The sequence below is a fragment of the Mytilus edulis genome, chromosome 5 (genome assembly GCF_963676685.1).
Source record: "Mytilus edulis chromosome 5, xbMytEdul2.2, whole genome shotgun sequence".
Taxonomy (NCBI): Eukaryota; Metazoa; Mollusca; class Bivalvia; order Mytilida; family Mytilidae; genus Mytilus; species Mytilus edulis.
Genome location: NC_092348.1, coordinates 62214181 through 62231972, shown reverse-complemented (window position 1 = coordinate 62231972; position 17792 = coordinate 62214181).

Sequence of the window (17792 nt, the reverse complement as noted above, 5' to 3'; positions counted from 1 at the left end):
CAGGTGATCTTGTCCATGGATTTGTCGCTGAGTTGTCACTTTTATATCTAATACATGTACTTCAGCGAGAGACAAAAATTGAAATTAAAAATTTTCGTTATCTAACATTGATCAATATATGTGATAGCTCAATAGCTCAAATGACTACTGTAAAACAATCCAAAACAGGATAACCAACGATCTTGTCAATATAAAAACAAAAGAACAACGAGAAACTCTTTTAGAACCACATTAACAAACGACAGCCATTGAACAACAGGTTCTTAACTTGGGACAGATGCAAACAAATACGAAGGGTTTAAACGTTTAAATAGGTACCGACCTTCAACTAACTGACACAATAGTACATCACAACATCGAAATATATAGTCATTATTTACCACACATATTCTGCTATTCTTTTTTCTTTGATTTTTTTTTTTATCTGTAATGAACTTTAATATAGTGGTGAAAATTTCCTATACGAATTATTTCATTGTTTTAACTTTACTTTAAATTTCTGGTTTCGAAACTCACATTACATGTTTGTCTCGATAGAATAATAGATAGAATACACAACATGAACAGATGTACAAAACGATAAACAATAAAATTTAAAATGGAAATTGGGAATATGTCAAAAAGGCAACGAACTGACAAAAAAAGCAAATAACGACAGAAGGTCACCAATGAGACTTAAACGCGACAAGAAAAACCCGCACCCAAAGGACTACAATGAAGTTAATATTTGAAATCAAATCTCACTACAAAAGTTTAATACGGTTCATTTGATAGGTTTCCGTTTGTAATGAACATCGATGTTGAATCTTTCAAATAAATAGTTCTAAACTGAACCTGGAGCATGCTCAAACCAGTGTTTAAGGTGAGACTTCCTGTTTACATGTAGAGTAGAATGACAAAAATACCTAACTTCGAAAAAAATTATAAACAGTAATTCATTCCCAAATGTCAAATTAAAGCTGAAACACATCAGACGAATGGGCAACAACTGTCATATTATTGACTTGAAACATGCATTTTGTTATGTAGACACACTAGATACCAAGGTTTAAATATGTACACAGCAAATGCGCGTTTCGTTGAGCTAACTAGCTAATGAGTAAAAAAAAAGTATTCCTTAAAAATAGTTTGAAACATAGATAAATTCTACACATAATTTTTGAAAAGTGCAAATTGAACAATGATTAACAAGGGAAGTTCAATGATAGTTTTACACCTGCAATACCATGTTTTTAACAGATGTCATCAACCTGTTTCGGAAATATGCAGTACTAGTATAATCTTGGTCCAAGCACATCACCTTGTGTGACAGCATATTTCAGGGCCTTATCGTCCGAGTGAATAGATGTAACGTGACACATTGCGATATATCCGTCAATAATGACCGAAGCCACGACAAAGCCGATCCAGATTCAACACAGGCAGACATGTATTCGTTTTGATTTAATAAATTTACAAATTTTATAGACTATAGACGAAAGACCAGATAATGATGACCTATTATAAAGACATTTGTATATTCATAAAGACAGGATTTTGACCTCGAATGTGTTTTAATTGGTTTTTTATGTTGTCATGGTGCTGATTTCATCTATATTTACCCCAATTAATCTTATATTCCTTCTTTATAGATGTTATGTTTGCTATGAACTTTATTACAGTGGTGAAACAATTTTAAACAAACGATTATATTGAAACATCATCAACTACCTCCTTTATAAAAGGGGCAATTTTTATGATTTTTTTCTTCCACTTTGCATATTATCTTAAAAAAGTATGATAAGCAATAAGTATAAGCACAAATAGATTTTCAGGAAATAAAATGGCTAAAATTGTCAGGTGACCCTTATAAAAAAAATGGCCACTTAATGATGATTTTTTTTATTTCTTTTGCGTTTGCCTATTATCTTGAATAAAAAAAGATAGATAGAAAATGTGAAATGCAATGGAGTAGGTCCGGTAAGGGCCGATTTTGGCTCCAAAGGAGTAGGTCCGGTAAGGGCAGATTATGGCCTCAAATTTCAAGTTCATCTGACGAAAAATTTTTGACACTTTTAAACACTTAAGTGGTTTCAGTTGATTCAATTAGTTTATGTGAAAGATTTTTACTGATTTAGTCATTAAAACGCTCCGATTCAAGCTTTAAAATAAATAATCTATCAAATATGCCAAAAAAAGTCACTTTTCAGATGGTTTTTGTCAAAAATGAAAGTGGCTTCATCCGTGTTCATACTCAACCTTTATATATGTTGTGTATTATCATCAAATACAACTAACATTTCAATATTTAGAATGCACACAAATGCGGCCACGTTAAGCATGTTCAGTTAAGACGGAAACAGTCAAAAATTTAACTAAAATGCTAAAATTGTGAAGATTTCAGTAATTAAGTAGGAGTTAATGATGCTAGTACACGATATATGTGCATTGTATTGTCAAAAACAGCCCATATTTATGAAGCAGAAGCATTCTACTTTTATGAATAACTAAGCGTTTCCATTTTAAAAATTGAATAAAATTGCTTTATTTTGGGGCCAAAACGGGGTCTTACTGAACCTACTCCTTTCAAGTTCATCTGACGAAAGATTTTGGACACTTTTTAGACACTTACGTGTTTATTTCATTTGATTAAATTAGTTTAAGTGAACGATTTTAACTGATTTAGTCATTAAAACGCGCCGATTCAAGTTCAAATATGAAAAATCTTTCAAATATGCCCAAAAATGTAACTTTTCAGATGATTTTTGTCAAAAATGAAAGTGGCCGCAACCGTATTTATCCTCAACCGTTACATATGTTATGTATTATCATTAACTACAACTTACATTTCAATATTAAGAATAAACACAAATGCGACAACTTTCATTTTAGACGGAAACCGTCTAAAATTTAACTAAAAGGCTAAAATTGTGAAGATTTCAGTAATTTAGAATAACTTAATGATGCTAGTACCCAATATAAGTGCATTGAATGTCAGAAATAACCCATATTTATGTAGAAGCATCAGTCTACTTTCCAATAAATAACTAAAAATTTACATTTTAACAATTTTGTAAAACTGCTATATTTTGGGGTCAAAAGCGGTCTTACTGGACCTACTCCTTTGTTCAACAAAACAAGATCTACAAATTACTTTAACATGTCTGAAATTGTCAATTTTCGTGCAAGTAAAGTTAATGTTTGATAGGCATTTGGTAATTGTGTTATTGTTGGATTTTAATAAAGTAATGAATGGAATCATACTACATGTTTTAAGACGTACCATTCACATGTCGTACAAATGAATATTTATATGGAGCCTGAAAGAGATGAAAACTCACGTGGAAACGAACAAAATCCACAATATTTGTTTGTCTCGACCAAAGAAAAAAAAAAACATAATGTATAATAAGAAAGAAAAAAAAAATACAACAGCAATTTTTTTCTCAAATTGTTATAAAATATTAAACAGGCCCAAAATGTACATAGCATTTGGACTCATTATCACTTTTGAGATTATTACGATTCATTTCAAAGGTATTCATTTCTAATAAACAATAAATATTCAAAATCCACTTCTGATGACGCATTATTTAATTATTCAAATGTCGATGTTGCATCATTCAGACAAATATCTTATAATCGAAATTTGACAATTTTCCATGTGAAACGTTCCTAAAATAACCTCGGCATATATACCAGGATTAAATCTTTATACCACAAACGTGCGTTTTGTCTACAATAAACTCATCAGTGACGCTGCAGTCAAAAGCGCAAATAAGGCAAAATTAAGCACGATTTAAAAAGTTTGAAAGGTACTAATGACTTTGCTTCTATGAACATACATTTCATCAGCAATCAAAACCGTGATTCAAAGTTCTGATGTGGATAGTAAAACATTCCATAGTCCTTTAAAAGTACTAGCATATGCATACAATCTTAAAATTGTTCATCTTGAAATAGTACCAAATAATTTGACTTTACACATGAATTCCCCATTCCAAACTAATAAAAAAAATTTGAAAGACCTGCTATTGCTTTGCTTCATAAAAATGAATGGTCAACGTAGATGCAAGTATCTTGTCTCAGCAGGAAAACATCCTAGTTTTTAAAAAAAAATCACTCTCATTCAAGCAAAAAAAAAGTTCTCTTAAACTGACATCATCAAGATGCTTGATGTCTTTATAACAACATATTTATTAAGTTTGGAAAACGTGTTTTTCAACAAACTAATCGGCATTCTCATGAGCACAAACTGTGTCCTTCTTCTTGTCGACTCGTTCCTTTATTTTTTATGAGGCTGACTCATATCATGAACTTCTTTGGAAAAAGAAAATAAGTTAGCATGTTCCTTAACTTAACCTTCCGCTAAATTGATGTTGTTCTCTCACTTAATGATTCAAAAGTTGGTGACTGTGTATAAGGCATTTATCTCATTGAGTTTGAAATAAAGGACACAACAGATTCAGATATATCTGCCTCATATCTTGACTTGCATCTAGACATTGACAACGATGATCGATTGAAAACACAATTTTGCGACAAGAGAGATGATTCCAGCTTCCTAATTGTAAAATTTATATTTCTAGGTAGCAACATTCCAACAGCGCCGTCATAAGGATCCTAGATGTCCAAAATAATGATATATCCCAGGGCTTGTATTTTCTATAATGATTTTCTTTATAGAGTCTTACCGCTCACAAAGAAGCTATAAAACCAAAAGTTCCAAAATGGTGAGGTTGTCAATTTTACGGAGGAAACAAACACGACTTTGTTTATCGTTATGGAATGTCCATTTTAAAGATGGTAGCGGATATGTTATTAATGTTGCAACTACAAAACCGACCCCCTTTTCACAAATGTGACCCACAAAAGAAGACTCGTTGTTGGGTGCATGAGTTCTTACATGAGTTTCCCAACGAGTGCCACATGTTTAGCAAGATCTGCCCTACCTTCAAAATGCTCCAGTTTTCGTTTGGGTTCGTATTGCTTAGTTTTTATTTGGTTTTTTTTTTTTTTCGTGAGTTTTGTACTATTGTTTATCATGTTTGACTCTTTGTTTTTTTGTTAGTTAATTGTCGATTTATGAGTTTGAATGTATCTTTAGTCCCGCCTTTCTAAGACGATAAACTGCGTCAGTACTTATAATCTAAACTTCAAAACCTTCGTGTATCAGCTGTGACATTGATACTTTTTTTTTCTAATATAACCCTAGTTTGTCAATTTTCTGTTCATACACTTGTGACGTTTACAAATACACAGAAACGCAACCGGTTAAATTAAAGATTTAAAAAAATGTAGCAAATCAACACCAGTCAAACACAATATATCCTAGATTCAGCTATTCAGAATGATACATCCATAAAAGTAACTTCGAAAAAAAAATGTATCTGTATAGTACTTTTTAAATAGTTCAAGTGATTGTTTATTAAGAAGACTTGCTGGAAGGAAACCTTTTAGAGCCAGACCACCACAACTAACCCCGTCACCATACATTATGATCCATGTATGTGTAGGCATCTCGATTAATATACGTCGAATGTTAAGACTCTGATGAAAAAAATTGACAAACAATTCTTGTCATGGTTTATCTTTCTGGTGTTCCTATTTTTTGTACACATCAAAAAAAAAAATCTCAAAAATACTGAACTCCGAGGGAAATTAAATCGGAAAGTCCCTAATCAAATGACAAAATCAAAGGACAAAACACCTCAAACGAATAGACGACAACTGTTATCTTCCTGACTGGATACAGGCATTTTGAAATGTAGAACATGGTGGATTGAACCTAGTTTTATAGCGCTAAACCTCTCACTTGTATGACGGTGGCATCAAGGTTCATTATATTGACATTGATGATTGAACAAAATGTCACAATTAGCGTTGATATCTTTCAAGCAAGCCTTTAGACGCTCGGAGATGTCACCCCAGTTATCTAATGGCTTGACGACGTTGATGGTTAATTTGGGTATCATCCACATATCAGTGGTATACTATACAATGATTCTTACAGGTACAATGTACGACTGGTTTCGAAAACATAGAATACATTCGTGGTCCAAGCACGGAAACCTGTGCGACACCATATTTCAGAACCATATTTAACAAGAGTTGTTGTCAAGTGTACTGGTAATGTCATGATGAATACGGATCGGTGTTGTTTCAGTTGAAAGGCTGGGGCAATATGTTGACTGCATATAGTCTTATGAAGAGTTCAACATGAAATAAGATCCAGATATTTTTTCTACAATTTTCTCTACATGTTTGGATACAAATAGCAAGCTTGACACCAAGAAGTAATTTTTTTAAACTTTTTTGTTTTTGTTTTAATTCTTTAGTAATAACTGGTCCACTGCCTCTTTAAAAATTCAAACTTCGTTCAATCCAGCCAGCGACATTTTCGCTATTTTTGTAATAACAGGCGGAATATGGTGCCAATATTTGGGAATGTTGGTAAAGGTTATAGTTTACAATATGTAGAAGGCACTTCAAAAATAGTTTCCTGACTTCGTCAAGTCTTAAAGGACGATGAACATGTGAATGAACGCCCTGGAATTTATGATCAGCTGATAGTGAATCGCTTATTTCCGATATTTCGTCGATTGACGCACATAATTCATTTAGAATTCTATCAATTTTTCAAAGAAAACTTCACAAATAAAATTGAGAAAGGAAATGGGGAATGTGTCAAAGCGACAACAACCTGACCATAGAGCAGACAACAGCCGAAGGACACCAATGGGTCTTCAATGTAGCGATAAATCCCGCACTCGTAGGTGTCCTTCAGCTGGCCCCTACAAATATGTATACTAGTACAGGGATAATTGACGTCATACTAAACTCCGAATTATACACATGAAACTAAAATTAAAAATCATACAAGACGAACAAAGGCCAGATGCTCTTGACTTGGGACAGGCGCAAAATTAAAATTGCGGAGGGGTTAAACATGTTTATGAGATCTCAACCCTCCCCATTACCTCTAGCCAATGTAGAAAAGTAAACGCATAACAATACGCACATTAAAATTCAGTTCAAGAGAAGTCCGAGTCCGATGTCTAAAGATGCAACAAAAGAAAATAAATAAAATGACAATAATACATAAATAACAACAGACTACTAGCAGTTAACTGACATGCCAGCTCCAGACCTCAATTAAACTGATTGAAAGATTATGTCTTCATTATATGAATATCAGGCACAATCCCTCCCGTTAGGGGTTTAGTATCATACTATCATAAGACATATGAGAAGAACATAACCCGTGTCATGCCAATAACTGTTTTAAAAAAAATAAATGTGTTTAGTTCCGATGCAAAGACCCTATAAGTGAATCAATATTAAAGCCAAAATATACAATCTTTAATGACCTGACAACAGTATCGTAACTATATCCCTTCTTAATAAGTCTGTTTAAAGGTTTTATAATCTTTTGAGGTGAATACTGACATTTTTGTGCTTTGTAAAGAATATTACCATAAAAAATTGGATGTGAAATACCTGAACGTATAAGATGTCTGCATGTTGAGTTATATTTACGAATTATTTCCTTATACCGGTGATAACATTTAGTAAATGTTTTGACCAGTTTGTGATATCGAAAACCCTGGTGTTATAATTTTTTCAGTAATACATAAATTTCTCTCGCTAAAATCTAATACGTTGCTACATACACGAGCGAATCGTACAAGTTGAGATATATAAACACTATAAGATGGTGACAAAGTCTATTTTCTGAATCATTTGACTCCATGGAAGAATCAAGTCTTATATTAGCAAATTTGAGCTTAATCTTGTGTTTTGGCATACTATCTTGAAACCTTTAATATATGTAGATAGATACAAATAAGGCAATATTTCTGAAAAAAAGTAAAATCACAAAAATACTGAACATAGAGGAAAATCAATTCGGAAACTCCATAATCACATGGCAAAATCAAATAACAAAACGCATCAAAAACCCTCTCACTTTAATGACAGTCTCATCAAATTCCGTTATATTTACATTAATGCGTTAACTAAACAGACACAATAAATATAATAGTTAAAATATGGGTACATCAGTCATCATCGTGAAATTGTCAGTTTGCGTACATGTTAAAATAAATTTTCTGATTACGAAACCCTTAACAGTTATCTTTTGTTTCGATCAAAGAAATAACAGAAAACCTAGGACAAAGTGTAATACGAATCGATAATACAAAAACAAAAGTTATTAAAAGTTAATTTTAGACGATAAACAGGCCGAAAATAAATATGACATTTTCGTCAAATACCACTTTACTAAAACTATTATAAAGGTGTTCGTTTGTAATAAAATATAAACATCTATAATCCACAAAAAATTATGTGTTACTTTAATGTCGTTGATGAACTATTCCTGTAGATAACATCTCCATAGATATTAGGATTAAAATTTGGTTTCGTCTACAAAAAGACTTAACAGTGATACCTGAGTAAAAAAAAAGGACGAAATTGAACAGCAAACGGACTAAAAAATTGAAATTATATTAGCATCTTGAATAATTTTGTCTTAATAAGTTACATCGAAATGAGAGTATAAAGCTGATCACTCAGTAGTCAGTACTTTGAAACTAACATGATTTATATCAAATTATCTCAAATTGACCGTTTATTAATTTTGAAATTATACAGAAGCCAAGGTTTCAACGCCTTCAGGTAAAATTGGCTTTAGATGAATTTGGTTATCTTATATTAGTTCATTTGTTCATTATTGTTTATAGCTCTTCAATGTTTTCGGTTCTCAAACATCATTGTTTTTCAAATATTCGGCTTTGAGCGTTCCTAATGAAGGTAAATCCAGAAAAACGTGTCGTTATTTATAAACTGTTGTTTGTATTGTTTGATATGTATCGTTTTTAAACCATTTAAATTTAGTGTTTTATTTTTGGAAAATGTTATATTAGTATTACAATATGTTAACAAATGTGAATCTAACGACGGCAACTGCTAGTTACAATTACACAACATACATGTAAAAATATAAGATAGTTTTGATGGACATTTTTGGCATTTTTAGATCTTTAGTTGTCACAAAAGTCGTTTAGCTGGGTGTGTTCTACTCCCGATTAGGTTATTCTGAGAGTGGATAGTATGGTGAATGATGCATGAATAGAAAATCACACCCTTCCTATCGTCGCACTGGGCAAGCACAAGTTGAAGTACACGAGTGTCCATCAGTGTGTGTTAATTGCAATGACTTGTGAACTGCAATGATTTGTGTTCATTGTAATGATTTGTGAACTGCAATTATTTGTGTTCATTGTAATAATTTGTGAACTTCAATGATTTGTGAAAACTGTTCATCACAATGATTTCTGTTCCTAATCGTATTATTTGGTTTAAACATCGGTAAACTACAGTTGCCTTTATTTGACAAGACTCTATGTAAAATTACCCTAAGGATTAAATTATTTAAAGAAAAATTGTCATTTTTTTATATTTTTCAGACAGGCAGTAGAACCTTCCAATGTGAAGGAATTCGTTTAGCTATGCGGTATGTACGGTTAAATGTTATGATTTACGTAGAGAGAATGAAATGATTTCTGTTACGTAAAAAAGCAATCCTGTAACAACCATTTGAGGGTTCCGTAGGGGTATTTACAATTCTACCATTCATTTTCATTATGTATCTTCCGTTTATCAACAGGATTTACTTAATATATATATTGTTTATTTATTCTCTTCCTGGACATGCTTGGAATGGTTGCAATTAAATGAAAGCAAGCATCAATAAATCTATGTATATGTATGTGAAATAGAAATGTATTTGTCAGACCTGTTCCATTTAATTATTATATGAGCTGAGTAGGATAGAAAGCGACTGTATGTAAATGCACGTACATATATACATGTAGGAGTCTTTGATTGATTTTGGAACCTTCGAAAATACAGTATTAGATTCATTTTGGTTTGTTTTGTAGATTTCCCTATAATTGCGCAATATTAAACAGTCAAATAATTTCCATAGTGCTTGCAATATTTTACTTTCATAAGTTTCACACAACCCATATTTTTAAAGCCATGGATGTATAAGTACTTTAGATAATTGAGGAGGTGAATCATCACATTAGACCATAAGATAATAGTCCAAATAAAGTGACTTATTGAGATTTTTTGTTGCTTTCTTTTTTGTATTTACATGAACCACACTTGTTTTAATCTTTTGAGAATCTTTTCCTTTATTTCCCTTTTCTTTCCATTAAATATAAAGATGTCATTTTATATAATTAATGATTCTTTTCATATCGCTATCTAATTCTGGCATTAGGAAGTTTCTTACTAGCAAGAAGGAGCTGTACGGATTCTTCTGATGACTAAGTTATTAAAATGTGTCCTGGTTTATTTACCTGTAGTTAATGAGTTTCATTTCCTAATTTACTGGCTTTATAAAATAAGGCAGGCATTACCTGTAAATGGGGATGAAGTCTGTATGAATTTTTTTTTTTGTAACTTAAATATATGTTAAAAAAAAGAAACGGAAATACCACAACGTTTCCGATTTTGGTTCTGTTGTAAGGGATTTTGGACACTTCTTAAACACTTAAAAGTGTTTATTTCATTTGATTAAATTAGTTAATGTGAACGATTTTTTACTGATTTAGTCATTAAAACGCGCCGATTCAAGTTCAAATATGAAAAATCTTTCAAATATGCCAAAAAATGTCACTTTTCAGATGTTTTTTGTCAAAAATGAAAGTGGCCGCAACCGTGTTTATCCTCAACCGTTATATATGTTATGTATTATCATTAACTACAACTTACATTTCAATATTAAGAATAAACACAAATGCGACAACTTTCATTTTAGACGGAAACCGTCTAAAATTTAACGAAAATGCTAAAATGTGAAGATTTCAGTAATTTAGCATGACTTAATGATGCTAGTACCCCATATAAGTGCATTGTAATGTCAGAAATAACCCATATTTATGTAGAAGCATCAGTCTACCTTCCAATAAATAACTAAACATTTACATTTTGACAATTTTGTAAAACTGCTATATTTTGAGGTCAAAATCTATCTTACTGGACCTACTCCTTTGTTCGACAAAACAAGATCTACAAATTACTATAACATGTCTGAAATTGTCAATTTTCGTGCAAATAAAGTTAATGTTTGATAGGCATTTGGTAATTGTGTTATTGTTGGATTTTAATAAAGTAATGAATAGAATCATACTTTAATTTTGAAATGTTTTAAGACGTACCATTCACATGTCGTAAATGAATATTTATATGGAGCCTGAAAAAGATGAAAACTCACGTGGAAACGAACAAAATCCACAATATTTGTTTGTCTCGACCAAAGAAAAAAAACCATAATGTATAATAAGAAATAAAAAAAAAAAATACAACAGCAATTTTTTTCTCAAATTGTTATAAAATAATAAACACGCCCAACATGTACATAGCATTTGGACTCATTATCACTTTTCAGAATATTACGATTCATTTCAAAGGTATTCATTTCTAATAAACAATAAATATTCAAAATCCACTTCTGATGACGCATTATTTAATTATTCAAATGTCGATGTTGCATCATTCAGACAATTATCTTATAATCGAAATTTGACAGTTTTTCAGGTGAAACGTTCCTAAAATAACCTCGGCATATATACCAGGATTAAATCTTTATACCACAAACGTGCGTTTTGTCTACAACAGACTCATCAGTGACGCTGCAGTCAAAAGCGCAAATAAGGCAAAATTAAGCACGATTTAAAAATTCTGAAAGGTACTAATGACTTTGCTTTTGTGAACATACATTTCATCAGCAATCAAAACCGGGATTCAAAGTTCTGATGTGGATAGTAAAACATTCCATAGTCCTTTAAAAGTACTAGTATATGCATACAATCTTAAAATTGTGCATCTTGAAATAGTACCAAATAATTTGACTTTACACATGAATTCCCCATTCCAAACTAATAAAAAAATTTGAAAGACCTGCTATTGCTTTGCTTCATAAAAATGAATAATCAACGTAGATGCAAGTATCTTGTCTCAGCAGGGAAACATTCTAGTTTGTAAAAAAAAATCACTCTCATTCAAGCAAAAAAAAAGTTCTCTTAAACTGACATCATCAAGATGCTTGATTTCTTTATAACAACATATTTATTAAGTTTGGAAGACGTGTTTTTCAACAAACTAATCGGCCTTCAAATGAGCACAAACTGTGTCCTTCTTCTTGTCGACTCGTTCCTTTATTTTTTATGAGGCTGACTCATATCATGAACTTCTTTGGAAAAAGAAAATAAGTTAGCATGTTCTTTAACTTAACCTTCCGCTAAATTGATGATGTTCTCTCACTTAATGATTCAAAAGTTGGTGACTGTGTATAAGGCATTTATCTCATTGAGTTTGAAATAAAGGACACAACAGATTCAGATATACCTGCCTTATATCTTGACTTGCATCGAGACATTGACAACGATGATCGATTGAAAACAAAATTTTGCGACACGAGAGATGATTCCAGCTTCCTAATTGTAAAATTTATTATTCTAGGTAGCAACATTCCAACAGCGCCGTCATAAGGATCCTAGATGCCCAAGATAATGATATATCCCAGGGCTTGTATTTTCTATAATGATTTTCTTTATAGAGTCTTACCGCTCACAAAGAAGCTATAAAACCAAAAGTTCCAAAATGGTGAGGTTGTCAATTTTACGGAGGAAACAAACACGACTTTGTTTATCGTTATGGAATGTCCATTTTAAAGATGGTAGCGGATATGTTATTAATGTTGCAACTACAAAACCGACCCCCTTTTCACAACAGCAATCAGGGCTAAAAAATTGAAATTATATTACCATCTTGAATAATGTTGTCTTAATAAGTAACATCGAAATGAGAGTATAAGGCTGATCACTCAGTAGTCAGTACTTTGGGACTAACATGATTTATATCAAATTATCTCAAATTGACCGTTTATTAATTTTGAAATTATACAGAAGCCAAGGTTTCAACGCTTCAGGTAAAATTGGCTTTAGATGAATTTGGCTATCTTATATGAGTTCATTTGTTCATTATTGTTTATAGCTCTTCAACGTTTTCGGTTCTCAAACATCATTGTTTTTCAAATATTCGGCTTTAAGCGTTCCTAATGAAGGTAAATCCAGAAAAACGTGTCGTAGTTTATAAACTGTTGTTTGTATTGTTTGATATGTATCGTCTTTAAACCATTTAAATTTAGTGTTTTATTTTTGGAAAATGTTATATTAGTATTACAATATGTTAACAAATGTGAATCTAACGACGGCAACTGCTAGTTACAATTACACAACATACATGTATAAATATAAGATAGTTTTGATAGACATTTTTGGCATTTTTAGATCTTTAGTTGTCACAAAAGTCGTTTAGCTGGGTGTGTTCTACTCCCGATTAGGTTATTTTGAGAGTGGATTCGTATGGTGAATGATGCATGAATAGAAAATCACGCCCTTCCTATTGTCGCACTGGGCATGCACAAGTTGAAGTACACGAGTGTCCATCAGTGTGTGTTAATTGCAATGACTTGTGAACTGCAATGATTTGTGTTCATTGTAATGATTTGTGAACTGCAATTACTTGTGTTCATTGTAATAATTTGTGAACTTCAATGATTTGTGAAAACTGTTCATCACAATGATTTCTGTTCCTAATCGTATTATTTGGTTTAAACATCGGCAAACTACAGTTGCCTTTATTTGACAAGACTCTATGTAAAATTACCCCAAGGATTAAATTATTTAAAGAAAAATTGTCATTTTTTTTTTATATTTTTCAGACAGGCAGTAGAACCTTCCAATGTGAAGGAATTCGTTTAGCTATGCGGGATGTACGGTTAAATGTTATGATTTACGTAGAGATAATGAAATGATTTCTGTAAAATAGCAATCCAGTAACAACCATTTGAGGGTTCCGTAGGTGTATTTACAATTCTACCATTCATTTTCATTATGTATCTTCCGTTTATCAGCAGGATTTACTTAATATATATTTTGTTTATTTATTCCCTTCCTGGATATGCTTGGAATGGTTGCAATTAAACGTAAAGCAAGCATCAATAAATCTGTGTATATGTATGTGAAATAGAAATGTATTTGTCAGACCTGTTCCATTTAATTATTATATGAGCTGAGTATGATAGAAAGCGACTGTATGTAAATGCACGTACATATATACATGTAGGAGTCTTTGATTGATTTTGGAACCTTCGAAAATACAGTATTAGATTCATTTTGGTTTATTTTGTAGATTTCCCTATGATTGCGCAATATTAAACAGTCAAATAATTTCCATAGTGCTTGCAATATTTTACTTTCATAAGTTTCACTCAACCCATATTTTTAAAGCCATGGATGTATAAGTACTTTAGATAATTGAGGAGCTCAATCATCACATTAGACCATAAGATAATGGTCCAAATAAAGTGAAAAGTAAAATCACAAAATTGACTTATTGAGATTTTTTGTTGCTTTCTTTTTTGTATTTACATGAACCACACTTGTTTTAATCTTTTGAGATCTTTTCCTTTATTTCCCTTTTCTTTCTATTAAATATAAAGATGTCATTTTATATAATTAATGATTCTTTTCATATCGCTATCTAATTCTGGCATTAGGAAGTTTCTTACTAGCAAGAAGGAGCTGTACGGATTCTTCTGATGGCTAAGCTATTAGAATGTGTCCTAATGTATTTACCTGTAGTTAATGAGTTTCATTTCCTAATTTACTGGCTTTATAAAATGAGGCAGGCATTACCTGTAAATGGGGACGAAGTCTGTATGAATTTTTTTTTTTGTAACTTAAATATTTGTTAAAAAAAAGAAACGGAAATACCGCAACGTTTCCGATTTTGCTTCTGTTGTTAGGGATTTTGGACACTTTTTAAACACTTAAATGTTTATTTCATTTGATTAAATTAGTTAATGTGAAAGATTTTTACTGATTTAGTCATTAAAACGCGCCGATTTAAGTTCAAATATGAATAATCTTTCAAATATGCTAAAAAAATGTCACTTTTCAGGTGTTTTTTGTCAAAAATGAAAGTGGCCGCAACCGTGTTTATCCTCAACCGTTATATATGTTATGTATTATCATTAACTACAACTTACATTTCAATATTAAGAATAAACACAAATGCGATAACTTTCATTTTAAACGGAAACCGTCTAAAATTTAACTAAAATGCTAAAATTGTAAAGATTTCAGTAATTTACCATGACTTAATGATGCTAGTACCCGATATAAGTGCATTGTAATGTCAGAAATAACCCATATTTATGTAGAAGCATCAGTCTACTTTCCAATAAATAACTAAAAATTTACATTTTAACAATTTTGTAAAACTGCTATATTTTGGGGTCAAAAGCGGTCTTACTGGACCTAATCCTTTGTTCAACAAAACAAGATCTACAAATTACTTTAACATGTCTGAAATTGTCAATTTTCGTGCAAGTAAAGTTAATGTTTGATAGGCATTTGGTAATTGTGTTATTGTTGGATTTTAATAAAGTAATGAATAGAATCATACTTTAGTTTTGAAATGTTTTAAGACGTACCATTCACATGTCGTAAATGAATATTTATATTGAGCCTGAAAGAGATGAAAACTCACGTGGAAACGAAAAAAATCCACAATATTTGTTTGTCTCGACCAAAGAAAAAAACCATAATGTATAATTAAAAACCAATTGTTCAGAGAACCATTGATGGTCTTTCCACCAGTTAAGTCCTTTTTTATATGAAATATTAGAATTTGGTTTTTAAATATCAATTTTAGCGTCAAATGTCAGCTTATTGAACGCTTATTCCAAAAATATATGGTTTCTATACAAAAAGATATAAATAAGGGAGATCATTTTTTACTTCCGGTTTAAAATATGTTACTTCCGGTAATTTTTTATTGTTTACTTGACACTGATTCCAAAAATATATGGTTCTATATACTTTTTCATTAATAAAGTACAAAATATAGCTACTTCCGGTTTACAAAAGGTCACTATCGGTTGTCTTTTTCTAGATCACATTGCTTGCAACCTAATTTATAAAGTCCCAAGTCTTGATCATGTATACATATGAGGTAAAAGCAAAGGTCAAAATCTAGAACGTTACATTTACTTATGACCTTGAGCTCAATTTTGAGGTCATCAACCAAGGACCTCAAATCAAAAGACTTTAGGCCTCTACTATATATAGTTAATGAGTTGTATTACCTTACAACTAATATTAGATATAAAAGGGGGCAATACTGGCATCAAATGTCTACGTACTCTTTCGACTAAAATCTACGTGTTACCACATGTCACGACTAACAATTTAGTAAAAATAATTTGTCGATAAGTTATACGGCTTTTGAAAATAAGTGAAAATAAGCCAAAATCAAAATTTATAATATGACCTTGACCTTTGACCTTGACCTTATTTTCATTTTTTTGGACCAAGGACCTCAAATCAAAAGACCCTAGGTCTCTATCTCTTTTGGTTAACCAGTTAGAAATGCAAATTTTTATATCAAACATAAAAGGGGGGATAACTCTCATATGGAATCTATATAAGGCTTCGGTCAAAATTAAACAGAACATCCTGAGGATATAACGAGCAATTTGGAAAAATAAATTTGTCGGTTTCTTATACAGTTGCGAATATTAAGCGATCACAAGAAAAACAGTGTTTGGGGAGATAACTCTTACATTGAAAAGATTTTGGTTACGCGGTGTCAGTTTCAAAAGCGTATTAATTGCTCGATATCATATACCATATATCTAAGCGACATCTTGCGAAACAAAAAATTTGCGAAGGAACAAAAATTTGGCGGAAGAAAAAAAATAATAATCAGAAGAAGAAAACCAATAGGTCTTTCCACGGAAAAGTGGAAAGACCTAATAAGAAAGAAAAAAAAAATACAACAGCAATTGTTTTCTCAAATTGTTATAAAATGATAAACAGGCCCAAAATGTGCATAGCATTTGGACTCATTATCACTTTTGAGATTATTATGATTCATTTCAAAGGTTTTCGTTTCTAATAATCAATAGATATTCACAATCCACTTCTGATGACGCATTATTTAATTATTCAAATGTCGATGTTGCATCATTCAGACAAATATCTTATAATCGAAATTTGACAGTTTTTCAGGTGGAACGTCCCTAAAATAACCTCGGCATATATACCAAGATTAAATCTTTATACCACAAACGTGTGTTTTGTCTACAAAAGACTCGCCAGTGACGCTGCAGTCAAAAGCGCAAATAAGGCAAAATTAAGAACGATTTAAAAATTCTGAAAGGTACTTATGACTTTGCTTCTGTGAACATACATTTCATCAACTTTACACATGAATTCCCCATTCCAAACTAAAAAAAAAGTATTGAAAGACCTGCTATTGATTTGTTTCATAAAAACGAATGGTCAACGTAGATGCAAGTATCTTGTCTCAGCAGGGAAAAATCCTAGTTTGTAAAAAAATCGCTCTCATTCAAGCAAAGAAAAAGTTCTCTTAAACTGACATTATCAAGATGCTTGATTTCTTTATGACAACATATTTACTAAGTTTGGAAGACGTGTTTTTCAACAAACTAATCGGCCTTCAAATGAGCACAAACTGTGTCCTTCTTCTTGTCGACTCGTTCCTTTATTCTTATGAGGCTGACTCATATCATGAACTTCTTTGGAAAAAGAAAATAAGTTAGCATGTTCTTTAACTTTACTTTCCGCTAAATTGATGATGTTCTCTCACTTAGTGATTCAGAAGTTGGTGACTGTGTATAAGGCATTTATCTCGTTGAGTTTGAAATA